This window comes from Lygodium microphyllum, chromosome 15 (assembly GCF_053477565.2).
Source record: "Lygodium microphyllum isolate KBCC chromosome 15, Lygodium_microphyllum_v1.1.10, whole genome shotgun sequence".
Classification (NCBI taxonomy): Eukaryota; Viridiplantae; Streptophyta; class Polypodiopsida; order Schizaeales; family Lygodiaceae; genus Lygodium; species Lygodium microphyllum.
The window spans coordinates 140,813,549-140,822,231 of NC_141149.1; positions in this window are offsets into that span (position 1 = coordinate 140,813,549).

An 8,683-nucleotide genomic window follows, 5' to 3' on the forward strand; every position below is an offset into this window, starting at 1 on the left:
AAACTTTTCTAGTAAATCACTTTTTTACCTTTAGGAAACCTTCAAAATCTTTAGTGCTCAAAGCATTATTCTTATAGAGAGAGCACTTTCTCTTTTTTAGAAAGCACATTTTCTTCTTTAGAGATTAGTTTCTTCATGTCCTTTCTCTATACAAAGAAAAGCACTTTTCTTACTCAATAAACACTTTTTGGTGTTCAAAACAATGGTATTGTATAGAAAAGTAGCACTTTTTCTATTTTAGAAAACACTTTTTAGAGTTTCAATAAGAATTAGTCAAGCAAAGCATTTTTTGTTCATCATCATGAATTATTATTTTCACATGTTCATCATCATGAATTATTATTTTCACATATTTTTAATCTTTAAAAACTTTTCTCATTCAAAAGAATTTTTCCATTTTATGATGTACTTTTTAGTTTATTTATAGTAAGCTCAATCATAATGACAACTTTCTCTTGAAAAAGTCTAGTGAAAGCACGTCTTACTTTTAGAAAATCATAAATAACATAAGACTTTTTTGCATGTAGGTAGAGCTTTTTAAGAGATCTAAGGAAACCTATCCTTTTGTTCAAATATCACTAAGATGTTTTGAGGGTTTAAAGCCATAATTCTTACAACTATTGAAATATGCGTATATATGTTATTGCTTTGATCATATCCAAATAATATTTCTAAAGGATACCTTCAATTTCATGCCACAAAGGCTTCATGATAGAAGCTACATGTTTGCATGCCTTCTATGTGCCAAGGGTGTAGACCCTTCTACTTGCACAACAAAGTAGTTTTGTTTGTATTGGGGTCATGTCTCATTGGAAGACTTTACTTTGCCCAAAAGCTAAAGAATATGCACTTCATGATATAAAATGCATTTTTGGCATGTGTTCTCAATGTGGCACAAAAAATCTAGCATTGTGCTTGATGGAGATTAGCAATACATTATTCTTGCTATTAGTTAAGGTGTTTCAATACATAGAAACTAGAGTCAATGAGAGTGGTGAAAAGAAGAAGAGATAAGATCTCTTAGAGGTGTAATACATAGAAATTAAGTCTTGGTCCATGCATTCAATAAATTGATATTCGTCCATTTGCATGTACTATAGGACTTGTAGCACTACCATGCTTCTATCATCATTGCATGGATGGGCATTGAAGAAGATGAAGAAACAAGTAGATTGTGCATAATTGGAAATACCACACCATTGAATCTCTTGCTAATGCTATGGATGAAAAGACAATAAGTTTAGTGACAAGGATGACATAGGTCTTCTACCGTATCTAGGACATGTATATGTCTTGAATGATGCCTTATTTATTAGGGATAACTTCTTTATGAATGTGCAAGAACACCTCAATGAAGTAGAATTTTCCATCATCAAATGCATTTCACTCGGGCACATTACGGTTCATTGGGGCAATGTCTTACTAAATGCATTTGTTGGTGATTGTTGGGTACTACTACAAAAGAGTATATCAAGATGCTTGGTAGTTGGCTGTCAACAAGCTCCCTATTCTCATGTATTCATACTTAGTCCAACCATCAAGTTCCATATGGAGAACCCATACCTGAGTCATGCAAACTTGTATAGGCTGGATGAAGAGATTGAATAAAATATTTGTAACATGACACATTCTGATATGTAATTTGACCTATCATATCAACATGTTAGAACTTCCCTACTCACAATTTCATGGTTGAATGAATTAATGTTCATGTTACATAACATACTGAAAAGAAACATAATTATAAAGGGGAAAAAGAAAGACATCTAATTTTGATACCAAGTTGCATTATTATTATTTATCAATATAATATTTATAGCTCTCTTTAGGATTTACATTGAGTTTGTAAAGTAGGAGACAAAAGTGGATAAGGGGTAAACATAGATGATTTTCTATCAATTTGATGTTTACAATTCTTGAAGATTTACGTGATGTATAGATACAAAAAGTGAAAAGGGATACAAAAAGGTTTGCATCTGAGACACTTTCTCTTAGTTTATGACCAGGGCCTATGTTGTGTTCAAAGATGTTCATGACAAGTAGACAATCCTAATAAGTCTACAACTTCTCTTTGTTCAATGTGTGTCTTTCCAACTCCATCTACCTTACCTACTTTGCATTTCTTCATTGCCCCCAAGCATCACATTATGCATACTCTCCATGGCTTGAAAACTTGGACCACTTGTATAGATAGTGCTTTAGTTCCTCCAATATTAACATTTTGGACTCTTTCCCCCTACTCATCAATCTGACCATATGTTCCTAGTATGATTAAGAACTTGACTTTAGGATTTCTATACACCTTTGAAAATGTGTCATCCATGATTAATGTATTGCACTGCTAAAGTTGGGATGTTGTTTTAAAAAATCATCCAACTGCTTCAAGAATACAAACTTCCTCTTGAAAAAGGGACGCTCACCATTTTGCATAAATATTGTCAAATAATGCCTTGAAAAAATGCTTTGCCCAACATTAGGCTTTCATCAAATGTTCTTAAAACATTATGCAACATAGAATAGTTCCACATATGAAAATTGGTACACATATTAACATGGTATAGAAACCACTCTGAATAGCATCACACAAAATGTTTTTTTCCATATCAAGTGGGGATTGGATGGCTATTTTCATACAAATACAATAGCACAGTGTTCAAATCAATTAGGAGTGCTTGGTAGCCTTGGTTAGACCCTCCTAAACCTGAGTGGCCTCTCAAGCACAGCTAGCTACCTACTAACATATATCTCATCTATCACTCCCGCCTAGGTACTCTTCAAATCCCTAAACAAATAAAAATCATCACAAATTGTCAAAAAGATGGAATTTGAAAACATTTTTCACACATTAATACCATAATGAAATGGCATGGAAAACGTAAAGAAGGCAAATGGAAGAGAGCGTCATGCATAAACCACACTAATGTCAGACAAGGTTGAGCCAACAAACAAAGGGTCTCATTACCTTTTAGCATCCAATAATAATGAAAGACTCTCATTGTTGATGCTAAAGAAAAACATTGAAGCACTAAAGTTTTCACTATGTCCTTAACTTGGGAAAATGAGATGGTGTAGACAAGGAATGAGTTGGGGGGGCTACCTTTTCTTGTAGGCTACAGGAACTTGCAGACTACTCTTGGTGTCTAGTTTAAATGTAGACCTTAGACCAACTTCTAGGGATTGTTGAGAGTCTTCTCAATTGAGATTTGCTCATTATTGCTTCTCACCACACAAATCACCCACTGTCAAAAAATTCTCAAGCCGTAGCCTATCTTGAGGTAGATGTTTTGTCTCATTTGAAGGCTTTCTCCAACTTGCAAGAAAAGAAGACGTCTCCTATTATTATACGATCCGCGATACACGCTCCACTTTCTTATATACTTAAAATATATATGGCGAATATTATGATGGCACAGAGGGAGAATATATGAGAGAAAAGAAAGATGTAGAGAGAAAGAGAGAGGTATAGAAATCGGCAACACACTAGGGAGTGGAAGATGGGCCAGTCCCCCCCCTTGTGGAGTTATATTATTGACAAGGAGCAAGCTCCTCCATTACACATAAGCCAGTTTTTTCTTGTAGATCTTGGAAACAAGATCACGGTTCCTTGCACGGTATACAACTGGCTAACACTTGCACAACTTGGAAGTTGGCACCTTTTGATCCTTCTTGAGTCTCCTTCTCTCCTACACAATATATGTAGGGCTCTCCCCTTGGTGCTTGATTTCAGTAGAGCTTCTGCAGCACTTGATTTTTAGTAAAGCTTCCGCAGCACTTGCACCTTCTCTTCTCCTCTTGGATGCATGCAAAGTGATGCTTCCTTCTACCTCTCTCACACCCAAGGATAGCCTCCTCTTTTATAGGCTTTCAAGAGCTTCTCTTCTTGGAGAGAGACTTGAGTTGATCTTCATGCAAGTTGTGGTTGTTCCAGGACCTACTCTGGAGCACTAATTTTGAGATATCTCTCTATGCATTGTTCAGATGAAAAAAACATCAAACACAAAAGTTGTAGATCTCGTTGTTTCCTATAACCCGGGCAGCCTGTTTTTAGAGATCATCTTTCTATCGAGAGATATTTTAAAAATGGATTCACCATGTATTTTTTAAAAAGAACAACTTCTCAAACTATACTCTTAACTTGTGGTCCATGCAACCACCTTAAGGAGAGTTCATTAAATTGCCTTGGGCCTCAACCTTACGATTGACTTCCATACAAAATCTTGTGTCTTTTTACACCTTAGAAAGATAAAATCACTTCTCTCCTCACTTCCAGAGGATCACATCTCTTGTCTTTCTTAGTGAGAGAATTACCTCTCTTGTCTTTCTTAATGAAAGAAAAGACCTTAAACCTTGACGTGTAAGGGAGAGGATGACCCCAAATGAATGCAATGCTCATTGCACACAAGTAAACGTTCCCAGGTGTCCCAGGATGCACACATAAATACATATACACAATGCTAATGCACTTCCTCTTCTTAGAACTTAATCCATCTTCATTTATGTGTAACTCCTTGGTTCTTGTGTACACTCTTACACTTGGCATACACTTCTTTCCCCTGCATAACTTGTACTGCATGTACCAGATATCCCCGTCACAGTGCTCTAATCACCCCATTAAGTGATGCACTAGGAATATTAGTCTCTAAATGGTCTCATGGCCATGTTAGATCATCATCAACACTTAAAGAAAAGTGAGTCATTAATTTATTGACATGAATTTATTAAATAGAGAATGCGTAATAAGCAATCAATTCAGTGACATCCTTCTGGCTTCTAAACAGTTGACCTCAACTGTAGAGGGGATACATAGTCCTTAAGAAGATCTGGAAAGTCTTGTAGTTCTCTCTCAGTCATAAACTGAGCGTCCAATGGGAGATAATTCTTAAACTTAACCAGATACTTTTGTAATACCTTACAGGACCTTAGAGTATTGTCTTAACGGTGAAAAATTCTTTTAGGCACAAGGAACTCTTCTTTTTCTTCTATGTTAGGTAAATCTTCCTTGATTGGTTCCATTGGAGGTTCTCCAATATAGGGACGTAGCAAAATTATATGGAAAGCATTATGAATGTTCCAATGACTTGGTAGATCCAAATAAAAAGTCACATTGTTTATCTTATCTGTGATCTTAAAAGGGTCATAATAGCGATTAGAAACCTTAATCACTTTACCCTTTTGACCTTTCTACTTCTTTAAGCAAGCTTTCTCAAACTTAAGAAGAACATGTTGTCCCAAATTGAGATCTAACTTACGACAATGCTTATCAGCTTTGCATTTCTACTTCTCTTGTGTTCTTTGGATAGCAGCTTTTACTTGAGTGAAAGATGTATCAATGTCTCTAACAAACTCATCTGTTGCAAAGATCTTATCCTTCGTAAGAAGGATGGGTGGTAAATGAAGCTTACCATAGATGATCTCAAAGGGTGCCTTACCAGTACTAGAGTGCACCGTATTATTGTATGCAAACTCTACTAAAGGCAAATACTTTTTCCATTCTTTTTTATTATCAAAGACATAGGATTTCAAAAGGTCCAGAATAGTAGAATTAGCACTTTCACTCTACCCATCCATTTGAGGATGATAAGAGGATGAAAACTTTAACTTTGTCCCGAGGTTCTCAAAGAGAGCTTGCCAAAAGAGACTGGTCATGCAGGGATCTCAATCACTTATAATGGACTTAGGCATGCCATGATGTTTAAAAATGTGAGCAATGAATAGCTTAGCCATATGATCGGCTTTGATTGTTTTTCACATAGGTATAAAGTGAGCTTGCTTACTGAATCTATCAATGATAGTCTAGATTGCATCATTGCCTGCTTGTGTGCGAGGAAGCTCCATGATAAAGTCCATGGCTATACTTTTCCAAGGCTCATTGGGAATAGGTAATGGCTTTAGTAGACCAAGTGGTTTATGCCTGTCATACTTTACTTTTTGGCATATCTTGCACTCGCTGACATATCTTTCAATCTCAGCTCTAAGATTGGGCCAAAAGAAATATATTTCCAGTGCTTAAGTAGTGGGTAGAATACCCCTATGTCTAGCATATGGAGATGCATGTGCTTCATCCATTAGCTTGTGTCACAATGGTAATGCTATACAAATTGCTTAATGATGATACAAATAACCATCTCGAATTGAGTAAGGTGTAATTAACTGACTTGAGTTAAGCTGATCCCATATGGTTGAGAAGTCGGAATCAGTTGCATACATTTTGGGTAAATCCATGAACTCGTTATGGTAAACAGTTGTGATTGCATTCACTCGAGGTCGCCGTGATAGAGCATCTGCTACCACATTCTTAGTTCCAAATGTATGAAGGATTTGAAAATGAAACATAGATAAGAAATTTGCCCAGCGCAACTATTTCTCTAATAGCTTCTTCTGAGTGAGGAAGTATCTTAGACTTTCGTGATCTATTTTAATAACAAAATTTACACCAAGTAAGTAGTGTTTCCATACTTGAAGAGCATGTACCACTACCATAAGCTCTTTCTCATATAATGGAGCATGTAGCTCATGATCCTTGAGGCGCGGCTCTCAAATGCTACTACATGATGCTCTTGGTTAGCACAGCTCCAATGCAATCCCCAGAAGCATCACAATGAACTTCAAAAGGTTTTTGAAGATCCGAAACTATGAGAACTGGTTCTTGAATCATAAGAAACTTAATTCTTTCAAAGGCTTGTAGTTGCCTTGATCCCCAATGAAAAGGCATTCGCTTCTTAGTAAGGTCATGTAGAGGAGATGCAACATACGCAAAATCTCGTATGAACCTCTTGTAGTATGAACATAGGCCCAAGAAACTTCTAATTTCATGTACAGAAGTAGGTGTAGGCCATTCAATAATGGCTCGAAACTTCTCAGGATCCATTCTCACCAAATTGTGAGAAACAATATGGCCCAAGTAATGATTTTTTGAAAGGAAGAATTCACTCTTCTTAGCATTGACTTGTAGCATATGCTTGCAAAGCTCTTGAAAAATAGTAGATAGATTTAGACCGTTGTCATGATGTTATGAGGATACAGTGTGAAAAAGTATGGAATGCATCATCATCCGACTTCTCCATTGATCTAGAGAGTCAATGTGATCTGAGCCATTAGTACTAGGGTGAGTTGCATGGATTATCCGAAAATACTAGATTTTTGGATAATTTTAGTCTATTTTTGATATTATTTATTGTAAAAATATGAAAAAGTTAAAAAAAGCTTCTAGATTAGGATGGCATGCAAAAAGCTAGTTGCTTTTTTAGCCAATTAGGAGATTTTTCATAAAAAAGACAGATGGATGAAATCGCGTGCATCGCAATTGCTGTAAACAGGCTGAAAACTGCAGATTGAACTGAAGGAAGAAGAAGGAGTGATCTGGGAGATCCGTGACTAGGTGTCCTGGGGTTTTACCCCCCCTTTCAGAGCCGATAGAGCCATCTGATTTGGGTTTCGGACAGCAGAGAAAGAGCTTATTTTTCTGATCCACGTTTTTTGTCTACGAAGGAGCTCCAGGAGAACTAATGCCTGGAGATTGCTTCTGAGTAGTGCAAAGATTTTAGGTTCTTTCAATACATATTGATTCAATTCATTGTGATTTATTTTTGTCATGTTTACCACTTGGGTATTCTCTATCTTCTCTTCCATCTCCTATCTCTACTTCCTTCTACTTCTGATCCTTAGTGGATTCGACCTTTCGACAAATACCCCTCCGACATTGGTGAACCCGATGTGAAAGGTCGTCACAGAAGAAGGAAAGATAATATGGGAGAACCTTCACATACAATCTCCAGTGATGTTTTGCAACAGTTGGTGCAAAATATGAATATGCTTATGCAGATACAACAACAACAACAGGTGATGCAAGCTTTAGCTCAAATAGAAAGTGTTGTGATGAATGCTTTGCAATCAGTTGAGCGTGAGGTGAAGTTATTCAATGGTAGGAATTTATCTACATACGTACATACCTATGCTCAGAAGATGGAATTCTTTGGAGTGGCTCAATCTGCATGGAGCCAGTATTTTGTACGCGTCACTATTCATGAACTGAAAGCACGGATTACTGAATTATACCTGCAAGATGCTGACTGGGTAGCCTTCAAGAAGACACTCAGGGAAGAATTTTACATTGAGGACACCAGTTTGATTACGCGCAAGACTTTTCAAGAGTGGGTTATACAACCCAAAAAGGGGAGATTTTGAAAGTAGATTTGAGCAGTTGGATCTTGCAGAATAGCAAGCTCTTGCAAGTCAAAAAATTGAATTGTTTCTATAGGCAGCTGATCCTGAGCTTCAAGAGAAGCTTGATGATTTGCTGGAGGATCAGACTACAGAGACACGTTTGAAAATAGAGTGGAGACATGTCAAGGAAGCTATTACTACGCTTGTGAAGAAGCATAGAAGAAGAGAAAGATTGCATGTCTCTAGCTTGCCCACTGTTACGGGTAAGATAGTTGAAGTATCCAGTAAGCCACCTGCTTCTGTGGCTAACCCTATGACTGTACCTACTATTGTTCCCTCTGTTAGGGAAGATGTCTTAGATGAATTGGTCAAAGGGATGCGGGATCTTCAATTGAAGATTGCAAAATTGGATGAAAAAGGACAAGAGGAAAGGGGACGGGCAGTAGCCCCTAAGCCTGGAAAAAGATGTATGTGGTGTGACAGTTTACAGCATGAGAGAAAGGATTGTGCTGCCTATCAG